This window comes from Parasteatoda tepidariorum, chromosome 4 (genome assembly GCF_982258835.1).
Source record: "Parasteatoda tepidariorum strain Cologne lab strain chromosome 4, Ptep-v5.0, whole genome shotgun sequence".
In the NCBI taxonomy this organism is placed as follows: Eukaryota; Metazoa; Arthropoda; class Arachnida; order Araneae; family Theridiidae; genus Parasteatoda; species Parasteatoda tepidariorum.
This window is the reverse complement of record NC_141758.1, coordinates 76,564,484-76,576,983: the sequence shown is the minus strand read 5'-3', so window position 1 is coordinate 76,576,983 and position 12,500 is coordinate 76,564,484. Positions and strand designations below refer to the sequence as shown.

The 12,500-nt window shown below is 38.9% G+C and overlaps 60 non-coding genes across 60 annotated transcripts in view; all 60 read right to left on the bottom strand.

Annotated features, from left to right (window-relative positions):
* Positions 1 to 27: 27 nt before the first annotated feature.
* TRNAE-CUC (transfer RNA glutamic acid (anticodon CUC)) lies at positions 28 to 99 on the bottom strand. Its single transcript has one exon. It is a non-coding gene; the product is annotated as a tRNA-Glu (tRNA).
* A 261-nt stretch (positions 100 to 360) lies between these two features.
* Positions 361 to 432, bottom strand: TRNAQ-UUG (transfer RNA glutamine (anticodon UUG)). Its single transcript has one exon. It is a non-coding gene; the product is annotated as a tRNA-Gln (tRNA).
* A 5-nt stretch (positions 433 to 437) lies between these two features.
* On the bottom strand, positions 438 to 509 carry TRNAE-UUC (transfer RNA glutamic acid (anticodon UUC)). Its single transcript has one exon. It is a non-coding gene; the product is annotated as a tRNA-Glu (tRNA).
* A 241-nt stretch (positions 510 to 750) lies between these two features.
* On the bottom strand, positions 751 to 822 carry TRNAQ-CUG (transfer RNA glutamine (anticodon CUG)). Its single transcript has one exon. It is a non-coding gene; the product is annotated as a tRNA-Gln (tRNA).
* A 5-nt stretch (positions 823 to 827) lies between these two features.
* TRNAE-CUC (transfer RNA glutamic acid (anticodon CUC)) lies at positions 828 to 899 on the bottom strand. Its single transcript has one exon. It is a non-coding gene; the product is annotated as a tRNA-Glu (tRNA).
* A 260-nt stretch (positions 900 to 1,159) lies between these two features.
* Positions 1,160 to 1,231, bottom strand: TRNAQ-UUG (transfer RNA glutamine (anticodon UUG)). The gene has a single exon. It is a non-coding gene; the product is annotated as a tRNA-Gln (tRNA).
* A 5-nt stretch (positions 1,232 to 1,236) lies between these two features.
* TRNAE-UUC (transfer RNA glutamic acid (anticodon UUC)) lies at positions 1,237 to 1,308 on the bottom strand. Its single transcript has one exon. It is a non-coding gene; the product is annotated as a tRNA-Glu (tRNA).
* A 241-nt stretch (positions 1,309 to 1,549) lies between these two features.
* TRNAQ-CUG (transfer RNA glutamine (anticodon CUG)) lies at positions 1,550 to 1,621 on the bottom strand. Its single transcript has one exon. It is a non-coding gene; the product is annotated as a tRNA-Gln (tRNA).
* Positions 1,622 to 1,626: 5 nt separating this feature from the next.
* TRNAE-CUC (transfer RNA glutamic acid (anticodon CUC)) lies at positions 1,627 to 1,698 on the bottom strand. Its single transcript has one exon. It is a non-coding gene; the product is annotated as a tRNA-Glu (tRNA).
* Positions 1,699 to 1,958: 260 nt separating this feature from the next.
* TRNAQ-UUG (transfer RNA glutamine (anticodon UUG)) lies at positions 1,959 to 2,030 on the bottom strand. Its single transcript has one exon. It is a non-coding gene; the product is annotated as a tRNA-Gln (tRNA).
* Positions 2,031 to 2,035: 5 nt separating this feature from the next.
* Positions 2,036 to 2,107, bottom strand: TRNAE-UUC (transfer RNA glutamic acid (anticodon UUC)). Its single transcript has one exon. It is a non-coding gene; the product is annotated as a tRNA-Glu (tRNA).
* Positions 2,108 to 2,348: 241 nt separating this feature from the next.
* Positions 2,349 to 2,420, bottom strand: TRNAQ-CUG (transfer RNA glutamine (anticodon CUG)). Its single transcript has one exon. It is a non-coding gene; the product is annotated as a tRNA-Gln (tRNA).
* A 5-nt stretch (positions 2,421 to 2,425) lies between these two features.
* TRNAE-CUC (transfer RNA glutamic acid (anticodon CUC)) lies at positions 2,426 to 2,497 on the bottom strand. Its single transcript has one exon. It is a non-coding gene; the product is annotated as a tRNA-Glu (tRNA).
* Positions 2,498 to 2,757: 260 nt separating this feature from the next.
* TRNAQ-UUG (transfer RNA glutamine (anticodon UUG)) lies at positions 2,758 to 2,829 on the bottom strand. Its single transcript has one exon. It is a non-coding gene; the product is annotated as a tRNA-Gln (tRNA).
* A 5-nt stretch (positions 2,830 to 2,834) lies between these two features.
* Positions 2,835 to 2,906, bottom strand: TRNAE-UUC (transfer RNA glutamic acid (anticodon UUC)). Its single transcript has one exon. It is a non-coding gene; the product is annotated as a tRNA-Glu (tRNA).
* A 241-nt stretch (positions 2,907 to 3,147) lies between these two features.
* TRNAQ-CUG (transfer RNA glutamine (anticodon CUG)) lies at positions 3,148 to 3,219 on the bottom strand. Its single transcript has one exon. It is a non-coding gene; the product is annotated as a tRNA-Gln (tRNA).
* Positions 3,220 to 3,224: 5 nt separating this feature from the next.
* TRNAE-CUC (transfer RNA glutamic acid (anticodon CUC)) lies at positions 3,225 to 3,296 on the bottom strand. The gene has a single exon. It is a non-coding gene; the product is annotated as a tRNA-Glu (tRNA).
* Positions 3,297 to 3,556: 260 nt separating this feature from the next.
* TRNAQ-UUG (transfer RNA glutamine (anticodon UUG)) lies at positions 3,557 to 3,628 on the bottom strand. Its single transcript has one exon. It is a non-coding gene; the product is annotated as a tRNA-Gln (tRNA).
* A 5-nt stretch (positions 3,629 to 3,633) lies between these two features.
* TRNAE-UUC (transfer RNA glutamic acid (anticodon UUC)) lies at positions 3,634 to 3,705 on the bottom strand. Its single transcript has one exon. It is a non-coding gene; the product is annotated as a tRNA-Glu (tRNA).
* A 318-nt stretch (positions 3,706 to 4,023) lies between these two features.
* TRNAE-CUC (transfer RNA glutamic acid (anticodon CUC)) lies at positions 4,024 to 4,095 on the bottom strand. The gene has a single exon. It is a non-coding gene; the product is annotated as a tRNA-Glu (tRNA).
* Positions 4,096 to 4,356: 261 nt separating this feature from the next.
* TRNAQ-UUG (transfer RNA glutamine (anticodon UUG)) lies at positions 4,357 to 4,428 on the bottom strand. Its single transcript has one exon. It is a non-coding gene; the product is annotated as a tRNA-Gln (tRNA).
* A 5-nt stretch (positions 4,429 to 4,433) lies between these two features.
* Positions 4,434 to 4,505, bottom strand: TRNAE-UUC (transfer RNA glutamic acid (anticodon UUC)). Its single transcript has one exon. It is a non-coding gene; the product is annotated as a tRNA-Glu (tRNA).
* Positions 4,506 to 4,746: 241 nt separating this feature from the next.
* Positions 4,747 to 4,818, bottom strand: TRNAQ-CUG (transfer RNA glutamine (anticodon CUG)). Its single transcript has one exon. It is a non-coding gene; the product is annotated as a tRNA-Gln (tRNA).
* Positions 4,819 to 4,823: 5 nt separating this feature from the next.
* Positions 4,824 to 4,895, bottom strand: TRNAE-CUC (transfer RNA glutamic acid (anticodon CUC)). Its single transcript has one exon. It is a non-coding gene; the product is annotated as a tRNA-Glu (tRNA).
* Positions 4,896 to 5,156: 261 nt separating this feature from the next.
* TRNAQ-UUG (transfer RNA glutamine (anticodon UUG)) lies at positions 5,157 to 5,228 on the bottom strand. Its single transcript has one exon. It is a non-coding gene; the product is annotated as a tRNA-Gln (tRNA).
* A 5-nt stretch (positions 5,229 to 5,233) lies between these two features.
* TRNAE-UUC (transfer RNA glutamic acid (anticodon UUC)) lies at positions 5,234 to 5,305 on the bottom strand. The gene has a single exon. It is a non-coding gene; the product is annotated as a tRNA-Glu (tRNA).
* Positions 5,306 to 5,546: 241 nt separating this feature from the next.
* On the bottom strand, positions 5,547 to 5,618 carry TRNAQ-CUG (transfer RNA glutamine (anticodon CUG)). Its single transcript has one exon. It is a non-coding gene; the product is annotated as a tRNA-Gln (tRNA).
* A 5-nt stretch (positions 5,619 to 5,623) lies between these two features.
* Positions 5,624 to 5,695, bottom strand: TRNAE-CUC (transfer RNA glutamic acid (anticodon CUC)). The gene has a single exon. It is a non-coding gene; the product is annotated as a tRNA-Glu (tRNA).
* Positions 5,696 to 5,955: 260 nt separating this feature from the next.
* Positions 5,956 to 6,027, bottom strand: TRNAQ-UUG (transfer RNA glutamine (anticodon UUG)). Its single transcript has one exon. It is a non-coding gene; the product is annotated as a tRNA-Gln (tRNA).
* A 5-nt stretch (positions 6,028 to 6,032) lies between these two features.
* On the bottom strand, positions 6,033 to 6,104 carry TRNAE-UUC (transfer RNA glutamic acid (anticodon UUC)). Its single transcript has one exon. It is a non-coding gene; the product is annotated as a tRNA-Glu (tRNA).
* A 318-nt stretch (positions 6,105 to 6,422) lies between these two features.
* On the bottom strand, positions 6,423 to 6,494 carry TRNAE-CUC (transfer RNA glutamic acid (anticodon CUC)). Its single transcript has one exon. It is a non-coding gene; the product is annotated as a tRNA-Glu (tRNA).
* Positions 6,495 to 6,754: 260 nt separating this feature from the next.
* TRNAQ-UUG (transfer RNA glutamine (anticodon UUG)) lies at positions 6,755 to 6,826 on the bottom strand. Its single transcript has one exon. It is a non-coding gene; the product is annotated as a tRNA-Gln (tRNA).
* Positions 6,827 to 6,831: 5 nt separating this feature from the next.
* Positions 6,832 to 6,903, bottom strand: TRNAE-UUC (transfer RNA glutamic acid (anticodon UUC)). The gene has a single exon. It is a non-coding gene; the product is annotated as a tRNA-Glu (tRNA).
* A 241-nt stretch (positions 6,904 to 7,144) lies between these two features.
* TRNAQ-CUG (transfer RNA glutamine (anticodon CUG)) lies at positions 7,145 to 7,216 on the bottom strand. Its single transcript has one exon. It is a non-coding gene; the product is annotated as a tRNA-Gln (tRNA).
* Positions 7,217 to 7,221: 5 nt separating this feature from the next.
* Positions 7,222 to 7,293, bottom strand: TRNAE-CUC (transfer RNA glutamic acid (anticodon CUC)). The gene has a single exon. It is a non-coding gene; the product is annotated as a tRNA-Glu (tRNA).
* Positions 7,294 to 7,554: 261 nt separating this feature from the next.
* Positions 7,555 to 7,626, bottom strand: TRNAQ-UUG (transfer RNA glutamine (anticodon UUG)). Its single transcript has one exon. It is a non-coding gene; the product is annotated as a tRNA-Gln (tRNA).
* A 5-nt stretch (positions 7,627 to 7,631) lies between these two features.
* Positions 7,632 to 7,703, bottom strand: TRNAE-UUC (transfer RNA glutamic acid (anticodon UUC)). The gene has a single exon. It is a non-coding gene; the product is annotated as a tRNA-Glu (tRNA).
* A 241-nt stretch (positions 7,704 to 7,944) lies between these two features.
* On the bottom strand, positions 7,945 to 8,016 carry TRNAQ-CUG (transfer RNA glutamine (anticodon CUG)). Its single transcript has one exon. It is a non-coding gene; the product is annotated as a tRNA-Gln (tRNA).
* A 5-nt stretch (positions 8,017 to 8,021) lies between these two features.
* On the bottom strand, positions 8,022 to 8,093 carry TRNAE-CUC (transfer RNA glutamic acid (anticodon CUC)). Its single transcript has one exon. It is a non-coding gene; the product is annotated as a tRNA-Glu (tRNA).
* Positions 8,094 to 8,353: 260 nt separating this feature from the next.
* On the bottom strand, positions 8,354 to 8,425 carry TRNAQ-UUG (transfer RNA glutamine (anticodon UUG)). The gene has a single exon. It is a non-coding gene; the product is annotated as a tRNA-Gln (tRNA).
* A 5-nt stretch (positions 8,426 to 8,430) lies between these two features.
* Positions 8,431 to 8,502, bottom strand: TRNAE-UUC (transfer RNA glutamic acid (anticodon UUC)). Its single transcript has one exon. It is a non-coding gene; the product is annotated as a tRNA-Glu (tRNA).
* Positions 8,503 to 8,743: 241 nt separating this feature from the next.
* Positions 8,744 to 8,815, bottom strand: TRNAQ-CUG (transfer RNA glutamine (anticodon CUG)). Its single transcript has one exon. It is a non-coding gene; the product is annotated as a tRNA-Gln (tRNA).
* Positions 8,816 to 9,167: 352 nt separating this feature from the next.
* TRNAQ-UUG (transfer RNA glutamine (anticodon UUG)) lies at positions 9,168 to 9,239 on the bottom strand. Its single transcript has one exon. It is a non-coding gene; the product is annotated as a tRNA-Gln (tRNA).
* A 5-nt stretch (positions 9,240 to 9,244) lies between these two features.
* TRNAE-UUC (transfer RNA glutamic acid (anticodon UUC)) lies at positions 9,245 to 9,316 on the bottom strand. The gene has a single exon. It is a non-coding gene; the product is annotated as a tRNA-Glu (tRNA).
* Positions 9,317 to 9,557: 241 nt separating this feature from the next.
* On the bottom strand, positions 9,558 to 9,629 carry TRNAQ-CUG (transfer RNA glutamine (anticodon CUG)). The gene has a single exon. It is a non-coding gene; the product is annotated as a tRNA-Gln (tRNA).
* A 5-nt stretch (positions 9,630 to 9,634) lies between these two features.
* On the bottom strand, positions 9,635 to 9,706 carry TRNAE-CUC (transfer RNA glutamic acid (anticodon CUC)). Its single transcript has one exon. It is a non-coding gene; the product is annotated as a tRNA-Glu (tRNA).
* A 261-nt stretch (positions 9,707 to 9,967) lies between these two features.
* Positions 9,968 to 10,039, bottom strand: TRNAQ-UUG (transfer RNA glutamine (anticodon UUG)). Its single transcript has one exon. It is a non-coding gene; the product is annotated as a tRNA-Gln (tRNA).
* Positions 10,040 to 10,044: 5 nt separating this feature from the next.
* On the bottom strand, positions 10,045 to 10,116 carry TRNAE-UUC (transfer RNA glutamic acid (anticodon UUC)). Its single transcript has one exon. It is a non-coding gene; the product is annotated as a tRNA-Glu (tRNA).
* A 241-nt stretch (positions 10,117 to 10,357) lies between these two features.
* On the bottom strand, positions 10,358 to 10,429 carry TRNAQ-CUG (transfer RNA glutamine (anticodon CUG)). Its single transcript has one exon. It is a non-coding gene; the product is annotated as a tRNA-Gln (tRNA).
* Positions 10,430 to 10,434: 5 nt separating this feature from the next.
* TRNAE-CUC (transfer RNA glutamic acid (anticodon CUC)) lies at positions 10,435 to 10,506 on the bottom strand. Its single transcript has one exon. It is a non-coding gene; the product is annotated as a tRNA-Glu (tRNA).
* A 260-nt stretch (positions 10,507 to 10,766) lies between these two features.
* On the bottom strand, positions 10,767 to 10,838 carry TRNAQ-UUG (transfer RNA glutamine (anticodon UUG)). Its single transcript has one exon. It is a non-coding gene; the product is annotated as a tRNA-Gln (tRNA).
* Positions 10,839 to 10,843: 5 nt separating this feature from the next.
* Positions 10,844 to 10,915, bottom strand: TRNAE-UUC (transfer RNA glutamic acid (anticodon UUC)). Its single transcript has one exon. It is a non-coding gene; the product is annotated as a tRNA-Glu (tRNA).
* Positions 10,916 to 11,156: 241 nt separating this feature from the next.
* On the bottom strand, positions 11,157 to 11,228 carry TRNAQ-CUG (transfer RNA glutamine (anticodon CUG)). Its single transcript has one exon. It is a non-coding gene; the product is annotated as a tRNA-Gln (tRNA).
* A 5-nt stretch (positions 11,229 to 11,233) lies between these two features.
* On the bottom strand, positions 11,234 to 11,305 carry TRNAE-CUC (transfer RNA glutamic acid (anticodon CUC)). The gene has a single exon. It is a non-coding gene; the product is annotated as a tRNA-Glu (tRNA).
* Positions 11,306 to 11,566: 261 nt separating this feature from the next.
* TRNAQ-UUG (transfer RNA glutamine (anticodon UUG)) lies at positions 11,567 to 11,638 on the bottom strand. Its single transcript has one exon. It is a non-coding gene; the product is annotated as a tRNA-Gln (tRNA).
* Positions 11,639 to 11,643: 5 nt separating this feature from the next.
* Positions 11,644 to 11,715, bottom strand: TRNAE-UUC (transfer RNA glutamic acid (anticodon UUC)). Its single transcript has one exon. It is a non-coding gene; the product is annotated as a tRNA-Glu (tRNA).
* Positions 11,716 to 11,956: 241 nt separating this feature from the next.
* TRNAQ-CUG (transfer RNA glutamine (anticodon CUG)) lies at positions 11,957 to 12,028 on the bottom strand. The gene has a single exon. It is a non-coding gene; the product is annotated as a tRNA-Gln (tRNA).
* Positions 12,029 to 12,033: 5 nt separating this feature from the next.
* TRNAE-CUC (transfer RNA glutamic acid (anticodon CUC)) lies at positions 12,034 to 12,105 on the bottom strand. Its single transcript has one exon. It is a non-coding gene; the product is annotated as a tRNA-Glu (tRNA).
* Positions 12,106 to 12,364: 259 nt separating this feature from the next.
* TRNAQ-UUG (transfer RNA glutamine (anticodon UUG)) lies at positions 12,365 to 12,436 on the bottom strand. The gene has a single exon. It is a non-coding gene; the product is annotated as a tRNA-Gln (tRNA).
* Positions 12,437 to 12,441: 5 nt separating this feature from the next.
* TRNAE-UUC (transfer RNA glutamic acid (anticodon UUC)) overlaps positions 12,442 to 12,500 on the bottom strand; it is a 72-nt gene continuing 13 nt past the window's right edge. Inside the window, exon 1 of the tRNA in view lies at positions 12,442 to 12,500. This exon is cut by the window's right edge and continues 13 nt beyond it. This is a non-coding gene — a tRNA (tRNA-Glu).

The following is a 12,500-nucleotide window of genomic DNA, read 5'->3' as shown; positions in this document are numbered from 1 at the left end:
CTAACCATTACACCATGGAACCAATTCTTCCCACACCGGGAATCGAACCCGGGCCACCTGGATGAGAGCCAGGTATCCTAACCACTAGACCACATGGGATACGCTGGTCTGTTTCTTCTTTTTCTAAGAAGCTCACCGTGAAAGATCATAGTGAAGGTTTTTTTTTTTAATTTTTATTTCTTAGATAAATAATAAAATACATATCTTACATAAAAAAAATCACATCGTGTGCACTTTGAGTAAGACTCTTACAGGAGCAGTTCCTACAACATAAATAGCTTCTCGAACTTTAAGTTTTCAATGAGTAATGATGTCGTCACGTTTGGAAATTATTTTTTTTCTCCATGCGTTGAAAAAAATAGGTTCTACCGAGATTTGAACTCAGATCGCTGGATTCAAAGTCCAGAGTGCTGACCATTACACCATAGAACCACCACTTCCCATGCCGGGAATCGAACCCGGGCCGCCTGGGTGAAAGCCAGGAATCCTAACCACTAGACCACATGGGAATAGATTAAAGTGATCGAATTCTTCCGTCATTTCAAGTGATAAAATGTTTATCCCCTTTTTGAGAAATGCCTATATTTATACATAAATATTCGGATGCCACTTTTAATTCACTTCACGTTAATATAAAAATACATAACACATTGATCGTAAGCGCTCAACTTCGTATGCTTCATACACTTAGCAAAATGCTTCAAAGATCAATTCTTTTAGAATAAAATTGCTACGATTAGAGGTATCAAAAGGTTCCACCGAGATTTGAACTCGGATCGCTGGATTCAGAGTCCAGAGTGCTAACCATTACACCACGGAACCAATTCTTCCCACACCGGGAATCGAACCCGGGCCACCTGGGTGAGAGCCAGGTATCCTAACCACTAGACCACATGGGATACGCTGGTCTGTTTCTTCTTTTTCTAAGAAGCTCACCGTGAAAGATCATAGTGAAGGTTTTTTTTTTTAATTTTTATTTCTTAGATAAATAATAAAATACATATCTTACATAAAAAAAATCACATCGTGTGCACTTTGAGTAAGACTCTTACAGGAGCAGTTCCTACAACATAAATAGCTTCTCGAACTTTAAGTTTTCAATGAGTAATGATGTCGTCACGTTTGGAAATTATTTTTTTCTCCATGCGTTGAAAAAAATAGGTTCTACCGAGATTTGAACTCGGATCGCTGGATTCAAAGTCCAGAGTGCTGACCATTACACCATAGAACCACCACTTCCCATGCCGGGAATCGAACCCGGGCCGCCTGGGTGAAAGCCAGGAATCCTAACCACTAGACCACATGGGAATACATTAAAGTGATCGAATTCTTCCGTCATTTCAAGTGATAAAATGTTTATCCCCTTTTTGAGAAATGCCTATATTTGTATATAAATATTCGGACGCCACTTTTAATTCACTTCACGTTAATATAAAAATACATAACACATTGATCGTGTGCGCTCAGCTTCGTATGCTTCATACACTTAGCAAAATGCTTCAAAGATCAATTCTTTTAGAATAAAATTGCAACGATTAGAGGTATCAAAAGGTTCCACCGAGATTTGAACTCGGATCGCTGGATTCAGAGTCCAGAGTGCTAACCATTACACCATGGAACCAGTTCTTCCCACACCGGGAATCGAACCCGGGCCACCTGGGTGAGAGCCAGGTATCCTAACCACTAGACCACATGGGATACGCTGGTCTGTTTCTTCTTTTTCTAAGAAGCTCACCGTGAAAGATCATAGTGAAGGTTTTTTTTTTTTTTTTTTATTTCTTAGATAAATAATAAAATACATATCTTACATAAAAAAAATCACATCGTGTGCACTTTGAGTAAGACTCTTACAGGAGCAGTTCCTACAACATAAATAGCTTCTCGAACTTTAAGTTTTCAATGAGTAATGATGTCGTCACGTTTGGAAATTATTTTTTTCTCCATGCGTTGAAAAAAATAGGTTCTACCGAGATTTGAACTCGGATCGCTGGATTCAAAGTCCAGAGTGCTGACCATTACACCATAGAACCACCACTTCCCATGCCGGGAATCGAACCCGGGCCGCCTGGGTGAAAGCCAGGAATCCTAACCACTAGACCACATGGGAATACATTAAAGTGATCGAATTCTTCCGTCATTTCAAGTGATAAAGAGTTTATCCCCTTTTTGAGAAATGCCTATATTTGTACATAAATATTCGGATGCCACTTTTAATTCACTTCACGTTAATATAAAAATACATAACACATTGATCGTAAGGGCTCAACTTCGTATGCTTCATACACTTAGCAAAATGCTTCAAAGATCAATTCTTTTAGAATAAAATTGCAACGATTAGAGGTATCAAAAGGTTCCGTCGAGATTTGAACTCGGATCGCTGGATTCAGAGTCCAGAGTGCTAACCATTACACCATGGAACCAATTCTTCCCACACCGGGAATCGAACCCGGGCCACCTGGGTGAGAGCCAGGTATCCTAACCACTAGACCACATGGGATACGCTGGTCTGTTTCTTCTTTTTCTAAGAAGCTCACCGTGAAAGATCATAGTGAAGGTTTTTTTTTTAATTTTTATTTCTTAGATAAATAATAAAATACATATCTTACATAAAAAAAATCACATCGTGTGCACTTTGAGTAAGACTCTTACAGGAGCAGTTCCTACAACATAAATAGCTTCTCGAACTTTAAGTTTTCAATGAGTAATGATGTCGTCACGTTTGGAAATTATTTTTTTTCTCCATGCGTTGAAAAAAATAGGTTCTACCGAGATTTGAACTCGGATCGCCGGATTCAAAGTCCAGAGTGCTGACCATTACACTATAGAACCACCACTTCCCATGCCGGGAATCGAACCCGGGCCGCCTGGGTGAAAGCCAGGAATCCTAACCACTAGACCACATGGGAATACATTAAAGTGATCGAATTCTTCCGTCATTTCAAGTGATAAAATGTTTATCCCCTTTTTGAGAAATGCCTATATTTGTACATAAATATTCGGATGCCACTTTTAATTCACTGCACGTTAATATAAAAATACATAACACATTGATCGTAAGCGCTCAACTTCGTATGCTTCATACACTTAGCAAAATGCTTCAAAGATCAATTCTTTTAGAATAAAATTGCAACGATTAGAGGTATCAAAAGGTTCCACCGAGATTTGAACTCGGATCGCTGGATTCAGAGTCCAGAGTGCTAACCATTACACCATGGAACCAATTCTTCCCACACCGGGAATCGAACCCGGGCCACCTGGGTGAGAGCCAGGTATCCTAACCACTAGACCACATGGGATACGCTGGTCTGTTTCTTCTTTTTCTAAGAAGCTCACCGTGAAAGATCATAGTGAAGGTTTTTTTTTAAATTTTTATTTCTTAGATAAATAATAAAATACATATCTTACATAAAAAAAATCACATCGTGTGCACTTTGAGTAAGACTCTTACAGGAGCAGTTCCTACAACATAAATAGCTTCTCGAACTTTAAGTTTTCAATGAGTAATGATGTCGTCACGTTTGGAAATTATTTTTTTTCTCCATGCGTTGAAAAAAATAGGTTCTACCGAGATTTGAACTCGGATCGCCGGATTCAAAGTCCAGAGTGCTGACCATTACACTATAGAACCACCACTTCCCATGCCGGGAATCGAACCCGGGCCGCCTGGGTGAAAGCCAGGAATCCTAACCACTAGACCACATGGGAATACATTAAAGTGATCGAATTCTTCCGTCATTTCAAGTTATAAAATGTTTATCCCCTTTTTGAGAAATGCCTATATTTGTACATAAATATTCGGATGCCACTTTTAATTCACTTCACGTTAATATAAAAATACATAACACATTGATCGTAAGCGCTCAACTTCGTATGCTTCATACACTTAGCAAAATGCTTCAAAGATCAATTCTTTTAGAATAAAATTGCAACGATTAGAGGTATCAAAAGGTTCCACCGAGATTTGAACTCGGATCGCTGGATTTAGAGTCCAGAGTGCTAACCATTACACCATGGAACCAATTCTTCCCACACCGGGAATCGAACCCGGGCCACCTGGATGAGAGCCAGGTATCCTAACCACTAGACCACATGGGATACGCTGGTCTGTTTCTTCTTTTTCTAAGAAGCTCACCGTGAAAGATCATAGTGAAGGTTTTTTTTTTTTAATTTTTATTACTTAGATAAATAATAAAATACATATCTTACATAAAAAAATCACATCGTGTGCACTTTGAGTAAGACTCTTACAGGAGCAGTTCCTACAACATAAATAGCTTCTCGAACTTTAAGTTTTCAATGAGTAATGATGTCGTCACGTTTGGAAATTATTTTTTTTCTCCATGCGTTGAAAAAAATAGGTTCTACCGAGATTTGAACTCGGATCGCTGGATTCAAAGTCCAGAGTGCTGACCATTACACCATAGAACCACCACTTCCCATGCTGGGAATCGAACCCGGGCCGCCTGGGTGAAAGCCAGGAATCCTAACCACTAGACCACATGGGAATACATTAAAGTGATCGAATTCTTCCGTCATATCAAGTGATAAAATGTTTATCCCCTTTTTGAGAAATGCCTATATTTGTACATAAATATTCGGATGCCACTTTTAATTCACTTCACGTTAGTATAAAAATACATAACACATTGATCGTAAGCGCTCAACTTCGTATGCTTCATACACTTAGCAAAATGCTTCAAAGATCAATTCTTTTAGAATAAAATTGCAACGATTAGAGGTATCAAAAGGTTCCACCGAGATTTGAACTCGGATCGCTGGATTCAGAGTCCAGAGTGCTAACCATTACACCATGGAACCAATTCTTCCCACACCGGGAATTGAACCCGGGCCACCTGGGTGAGAGCCAGGTATCCTAACCACTAGACCACATGGGATACGCTGGTCTGTTTCTTCTTTTTCTAAGAAGCTCACCGTGATAGATCATAGTGAAGGTTTTTTTTTTTAATTTTTATTTCTTAGATAAATAATAAAATACATATCTTACATAAAAAAATCACATCGTGTGCACTTTGAGTAAGACTCTTACAGGAGCAGTTCCTACAACATAAATAGCTTCTCGAACTTTAAGTTTTCAATGAGTAATGATGTCGTCACGTTTGGAAATTATTTTTTTTTCTCCATGCGTTGAAAAAAATAGGTTCTACCGAGATTTGAACTCGGATCGCTGGATTCAAAGTCCAGAGTGCTGACCATTACACCATAGAACCACCACTTCCCATGCCGGGAATCGAACCCGGGCCGCCTGGGTGAAAGCCAGGAATCCTAACCACTAGACCACACGGGAATACATTAAAGTGATCGAATTCTTCCGTCATTTCAAGTGATAAAATGTTTATCCCCTTTTTGAGAAATGCCTATATTTGTACATAAATATTCGGATGCCACTTTTAATTCACTTCACGTTAATATAAAAATACATAACACATTGATCGTAAGCGCTCAACTTCGTATGCTTCATACACTTAGCAAAATGCTTCAAAGATCAATTCTTTTAGAATAAAATTGCAACGATTAGAGGTATCAAAAGGTTCCACCGAGATTTGAACTCGGATCGCTGGATTCAGAGTCCAGAGTGCTAACCATTACACCATGGAACCAATTCTTCCCATACCGGGAATCGAACCCGGGCCACCTGCGTGAGAGCCAGGTATCCTAACCACTAGACCACATGGGATACGCTGGTCTGTTTCTTCTTTTTCTAAGAAGCTCACCGTGAAAGATCATAGTGAAGGTTTTTTTTTTTAATTTTTATTTCTTAGATAAATAATAAAATACATATCTTACATAAAAAAAATCACATCGTGTGCACTTTGAGTAAGACTCTTACAGGAGCAGTTCCTACAACATAAATAGCTTCTCGAACTTTAAGTTTTCAATGAGTAATGATGTCGTCACGTTTGGAAATTATTTTTTTCTCCATGCGTTGAAAAAAATAGGTTCTACCGAGATTTGAACTCGTATCGCTGGATTCAAAGTCCAGAGTGCTGACCATTACACCATAGAACCACCACTTCCCATGCCGGGAATCGAACCCGGGCCGCCTGGGTGAAAGCCAGGAATCCTAACCACTAGACCACATGGGAATACATTAAAGTGATCGAATTCTTCCGTCATTTCAAGTGATAAAATGTTTATCCCCTTTTTGAGAAATGCCTATATTTGTACATAAATATTCGGATGCCACTTTTAATTCACTTCACGTTAATATAAAAATACATAACACATTGATCGTGTGCGCTCAACTTCGTATGCTTCATACACTTAGCAAAATGCTTCAAAGATCAATTCTTTTAGAATAAAATTGCAACGATTAGAGGTATCAAAAGGTTCCACCGAGATTTGAACTCGGATCGCTGGATTTAGAGTCCAGAGTGCTAACCATTACACCATGGAACCAATTCTTCCCACACCGGGAATCGAACCCGGGCCACCTGGGTGAGAGCCAGGTATCCTAACCACTAGACCACATGGGATACGCTGGTCTGTTTCTTCTTTTTCTAAGAAGCTCACCGTGAAAGATCATAGTGAAGGTTTTTTTTTTTAATTTTTATTACTTAGATAAATAATAAAATACATATCTTACATAAAAAAATCACATCGTGTGCACTTTGAGTAAGACTCTTACAGGAGCAGTTCCTACAACATAAATAGCTTCTCGAACTTTAAGTTTTCAATGAGTAATGATGTCGTCACGTTTGGAAATTATTTTTTTTCTCCATGCGTTGAAAAAAATAGGTTCTACCGAGATTTGAACTCGGATCGCTGGATTCAAAGTCCAGAGTGCTGACCATTACACCATAGAACCACCACTTCCCATGCTGGGAATCGAACCCGGGCCGCCTGGGTGAAAGCCAGGAATCCTAACCACTAGACCACATGGGAATACATTAAAGTGATCGAATTCTTCCGTCATATCAAGTGATAAAATGTTTATCCCCTTTTTGAGAAATGCCTATATTTGTACATAAATATTCGGATGCCACTTTTAATTCACTTCACGTTAATATAAAAATACATAACACATTGATCGTAAGCGCTCAACTTCGTATGCTTCATACACTTAGCAAAATGCTTCAAAGATCAATTCTTTTAGAATAAAATTGCAACGATTAGAGGTATCAAAAGGTTCCACCGAGATTTGAACTCGGATCGCTGGATTCAGAGTCCAGAGTGCTAACCATTACACCATGGAACCAATTCTTCCCACACCGGGAATTGAACCCGGGCCACCTGGGTGAGAGCCAGGTATCCTAACCACTAGACCACATGGGATACGCTGGTCTGTTTCTTCTTTTTCTAAGAAGCTCACCGTGATAGATCATAGTGAAGGTTTTTTTTTTTAATTTTTATTTCTTAGATAAATAATAAAATACATATCTTACATAAAAAAATCACATCGTGTGCACTTTGAGTAAGACTCTTACAGGAGCAGTTCCTACAACATAAATAGCTTCTCGAACTTTAAGTTTTCAATGAGTAATGATGTCGTCACGTTTGGAAATTATTTTTTTTTCTCCATGCGTTGAAAAAAATAGGTTCTACCGAGATTTGAACTCGGATCGCTGGATTCAAAGTCCAGAGTGCTGACCATTACACCATAGAACCACCACTTCCCATGCCGGGAATCGAACCCGGGCCGCCTGGGTGAAAGCCAGGAATCCTAACCACTAGACCACATGGGAATACATTAAAGTGATCGAATTCTTCCGTCATTTCAAGTGATAAAATGTTTATCCCCTTTTTGAGAAATGCCTATATTTGTACATAAATATTCGGATGCCACTTTTAATTCACTTCACGTTAATATAAAAATACATAACACATTGATCGTAAGCGCTCAACTTCGTATGCTTCATACACTTAGCAAAATGCTTCAAAGATCAATTCTTTTAGAATAAAATTGCAACGATTAGAGGTATCAAAAGGTTCCACCGAGATTTGAACTCGGATCGCTGGATTCAGAGTCCAGAGTGCTAACCATTACACCATGGAACCAATTCTTCCCATACCGGGAATCGAACCCGAGCCACCTGCGTGAGAGCCAGGTATCCTAACCACTAGACCACATGGGATACGCTGGTCTGTTTCTTCTTTTTCTAAGAAGCTCACCGTGAAAGATCATAGTGAAGGTTTTTTTTTTTAATTTTTATTTCTTAGATAAATTATAAAATACATATCTTACATAAAAAAAATCACATCGTGTGCACTTTGAGTAAGACTCTTACAGGAGCAGTTCCTACAACATAAATAGCTTCTCGAACTTTAAGTTTTCAATGAGTAATGATGTCGTCACGTTTGGAAATTATTTTTTTCTCCATGCGTTGAAAAAAATAGGTTCTACCGAGATTTGAACTCGGATCGCTGGATTCAAAGTCCAGAGTGCTGACCATTACACCATAGAACCACCACTTCCCATGCCGGGAATCGAACCCGGGCCGCCTGGGTGAAAGCCAGGAATCCTAACCACTAGACCACATGGGAATACATTAAAGTGATCGAATTCTTCCGTCATTTCAAGTGATAAAATGTTTATCCCCTTTTTGAGAAATGCCTATATTTGTACATAAATATTCGGATGCCACTTTTAATTCACTTCACGTTAATATAAAAATACATAACACATTGATCGTGTGCGCTCAACTTCGTATGCTTCATACACTTAGCAAAATGCTTCAAAGATCAATTCTTTTAGAATAAAATTGCAACGATTAGAGGTATCAAAAGGTTCCACCGAGATTTGAACTCGGATCGCTGGATTCAGAGTCCAGAGTGCTAACCATTACACCATGGAACCAATTCTTCCCACACTTCCCACAATTCTTCTGGAATCGAACCCGGGCCACCTGGGTGAGAGCCAGGTATCCTAACCACTAGACCACATGGGATACGCTGGTATGTTTCTTCTTTTTCTAAGAAGCTCACCGTGAAAGATCATAGTGAAGGTTTTTTTTTTTAATTTTTATTTCTTAGATAAATAATAAAATACATATCTTACATAAAAAAAATCACATCGTGTGCACTTTGAGTAAGACTCTTACAGGAGCAGTTCCTACAACATAAATAGCTTCTCGAACTTTAAGTTTTCAATGAGTAATGATGTCGTCACGTTTGGAAATTATTTTTTTTCTCCATGCGTTGAAAAAAATAGGTTCTACCGAGATTTGAACTCGGATCGCTGGATTCAAAGTCCAGAGTGCTGACCATTACACCATAGAACCACCTCTTCCCATGCCGGGAATCGAACCCGGGCCGCCTGGGTGAAAGCCAGGAATCCTAACCACTAGACCACATGGTAATACATTAAAGTGATCGAATTCTTCCGTCATTTCAAGTGATAAAATGTTTATCCCCTTTTTGAGAAATGCCTATATTTGTACATAAATATTCGGATGCCACTTTTAATTCACTTCACGTTAATATAAAAATACATAACACATTGATCGTGTGCGCTCAACTTCGTATGCTTCATACACTTAGAAAAATGCTTCAAAGATCAATTCTTTTAGAATAAAATTGCAACGATTAGAGGTATCAAAAGGTTCCACCGAGATTTGAACTCGGATCGCTGGATTCAGAGTCCAGAGTGCTAACCATTACACCATGGAACCAATTCTTCCCACACCGGGAATCGAACCCGGGCCACCTGGGTGAGAGCCAGGTATCCTAACCACTAGACCACATGGGATACGCTGGTCTGTTTCTTCTTTTTCTAAGAAGCTCACCGTGAAAGATCATAGTGAAGGTTTTTTTTTTTTAATTTTTATTTCTTAGATAAATAATAAAATACATATCTTACATAAAAAAAATCACATCGTGTGCACTTTGAGTAAGACTCTTACAGGAGCAGTTCCTACAACATAAATAGCTTCTCGAACTTTAAGTTTTCAATGAGTAATGATGTCGTCACGTTTGGAAATTATTTTTTTCTCCATGCGTTGAAAAAAATAGCTTCTACCGAGATTTGAACTCGGATCGCTGGATTCAAAGTCCAGAGTGCTGACCATTACACCATAGAACCACCACTTCCCATGCCGGGAATCGAACCCGGGCCGCCTGGGTGAAAGCCAGGAATCCTAACCACTAGACCACATGGGAATACATTAAAGTGATCGAATTCTTCCGTCATTTCAAGTGATAAAATGTTTATCCCCTTTTTGAGAAATGCCTATATTTGTACATAAATATTCGGATGCCACTTTTAATTCACTTCACGTTAATATAAAAATACATAACACATTGATCGTGTGCGCTCAACTTCGTATGCTTCATACACTTAGCAAAATGCTTCAAAGATCAATTCTTTTAGAATAAAATTGCAACGATTAGAGGTATCAAAAAGTTCCACCGAGATTTGAACTCGGATCGCTGGATTCAGAGTCCAGAGTGCTAACCATTACACCATGGAACCAATTCTTCCCACACCGGGAATCGATCCCGGGCCTCCTGGGTGAGAGCCAGGTATCCTAACCACTAGACCACATGGGATACGCTGGTCTGTTTCTTCTTTTTCTAAGAAGCTCACCGTGAAAGATCATAGTGAAGGTTTTTTTTTTTAATTTTTATTTCTTAGATAAATAATAAAATACATATCTTACATAAAAAAAATCACATCGTGTGCACTTTGAGTAAGACTCTTACAGGAGCAGTTCCTACAACATAAATAGCTTCTCGAACTTTAAGTTTTCAAGGAGTAATGATGTCGTCACGTTTGGAAATTATTTTTTTCTCCATGCGTTGAAAAAAATAGGTTCTACCGAGAATTGAACTCGGATCGCTGGATTCAAAGTCCAGAGTGCTGACCATTACACCATAGAACCACCACTTCCCATGCCGGGAATCGAACCCGGGCCGCCTGGGTGAAAGCCAGGAATCCTAACCACTAGACCACATGGGAATACATTAAAGTGATCGAATTCTTCCGTCATTTCAAGTGATAAAATGTTTATCCCCTTTTTGAGAAATGCCTATATTTGTACATAAATATTTGGATGCCACTTTTAATTCACTTCACGTTAATATAAAAATACATAACACATTGATCGTGTGCGCTCAACTTCGTATGCTTCATACACTTAGCAAAATGCTTCAAAGATCAATTCTTTTAGAATAAAATTGCAACGATTAGAGGTATCAAAAGGTTCCACCGAGATTTGAACTCGGATCGCTGGATTCAGAGTCCAGAGTGCTAACCATTACACCATGGAACCAATTCTTCCCACACCGGGAATCGAACCCGGGCCACCTGGGTGAGAGCCAGGTATCCTAACCACTAGACCACATGGGATACGCTGGTCTGTTTCTTCTTTTTCTAAGAAGCTCACCGTGAAAGATCATAGTGAAGGTTTTTTTTTTTAATTTTTATTTCTTAGATAAATAATAAAATACATATCTTACATAAAAAAAATCACATCGTGTGCACTTTGAGTAAGACTCTTACAGTAGCAGTTCCTACAACATAAATAGCTTCTCGAACTTTAAGTTTTCAATGAGTAATGATGTCGTCACGTTTGGAAATTATTTTTTTTCTCCATGCGTTGAAAAAAATAGGTTCTACCGAGATTTGAACTCGGATCGCTGGATTCAAAGTCCAGAGTGCTGACCATTACACCATAGAACCACCACTTCCCATGCCGGGAATCGAACCCGGGCCGCCTGGGTGAAAGCCAGGAATCCTAACCACTAGACCACATGGGAATACATTAAAGTGATCGAATTATTCCGTCATTTCAAGTGATAAAATGTTTATCCCCTTTTTGAGAAATGCCTATATTTGTACATAAATATTCGGATGCCACTTTTAATTCACTTCACGTTAATATAAAAATACATAACACATTGATCGTGTGCGCTCAACTTCGTATGCTTCATACACTTAGCAAAATGCTTCAAAGATCAATTCTTTTAGAATAAAATTGCAACGATTAGAGGTATCAAAAGGTTCCACCGAGATTTGAACTCGGATCGCTGGATTCAGAGTCCAGAGTGCTAACCATTACACCATGGAACGAATTCTTCCCACACCGGGAATCGAACCCGGGCCACCTGGGTGAGAGCCAGGTATCCTAACCACTAGACCACATGGGATACGCTGGTCTGTTTCTTCTTTTTCTAAGAAGCTCACCGTGAAAGATCATAGTGAAGGTTTTTTTTTTAATTTTTATTTCTTAGATAAATAATAAAATACATATCTTACATAAAAAAAATCACATCGTGTGCACTTAGAGTAAGACTCTTACAGGAGCAGTTCCTACAACATAAATAGCTTCTCGAACTTTAAGTTTTCAAGGAGTAATGATGTCGTCACGTTTGGAAATTATTTTTTTCTCCATGCGTTGAAAAAAATAGGTTCTACCGAGATTTGAACTCGGATCGCTGGATTCAAAGTCCAGAGTGCTGACCATTACACCATAGAACCACCACTTCCCATGCCGGGAATCGAACCCGGGCCGCCTGGGTGAAAGCCATGAATCCTAACCACT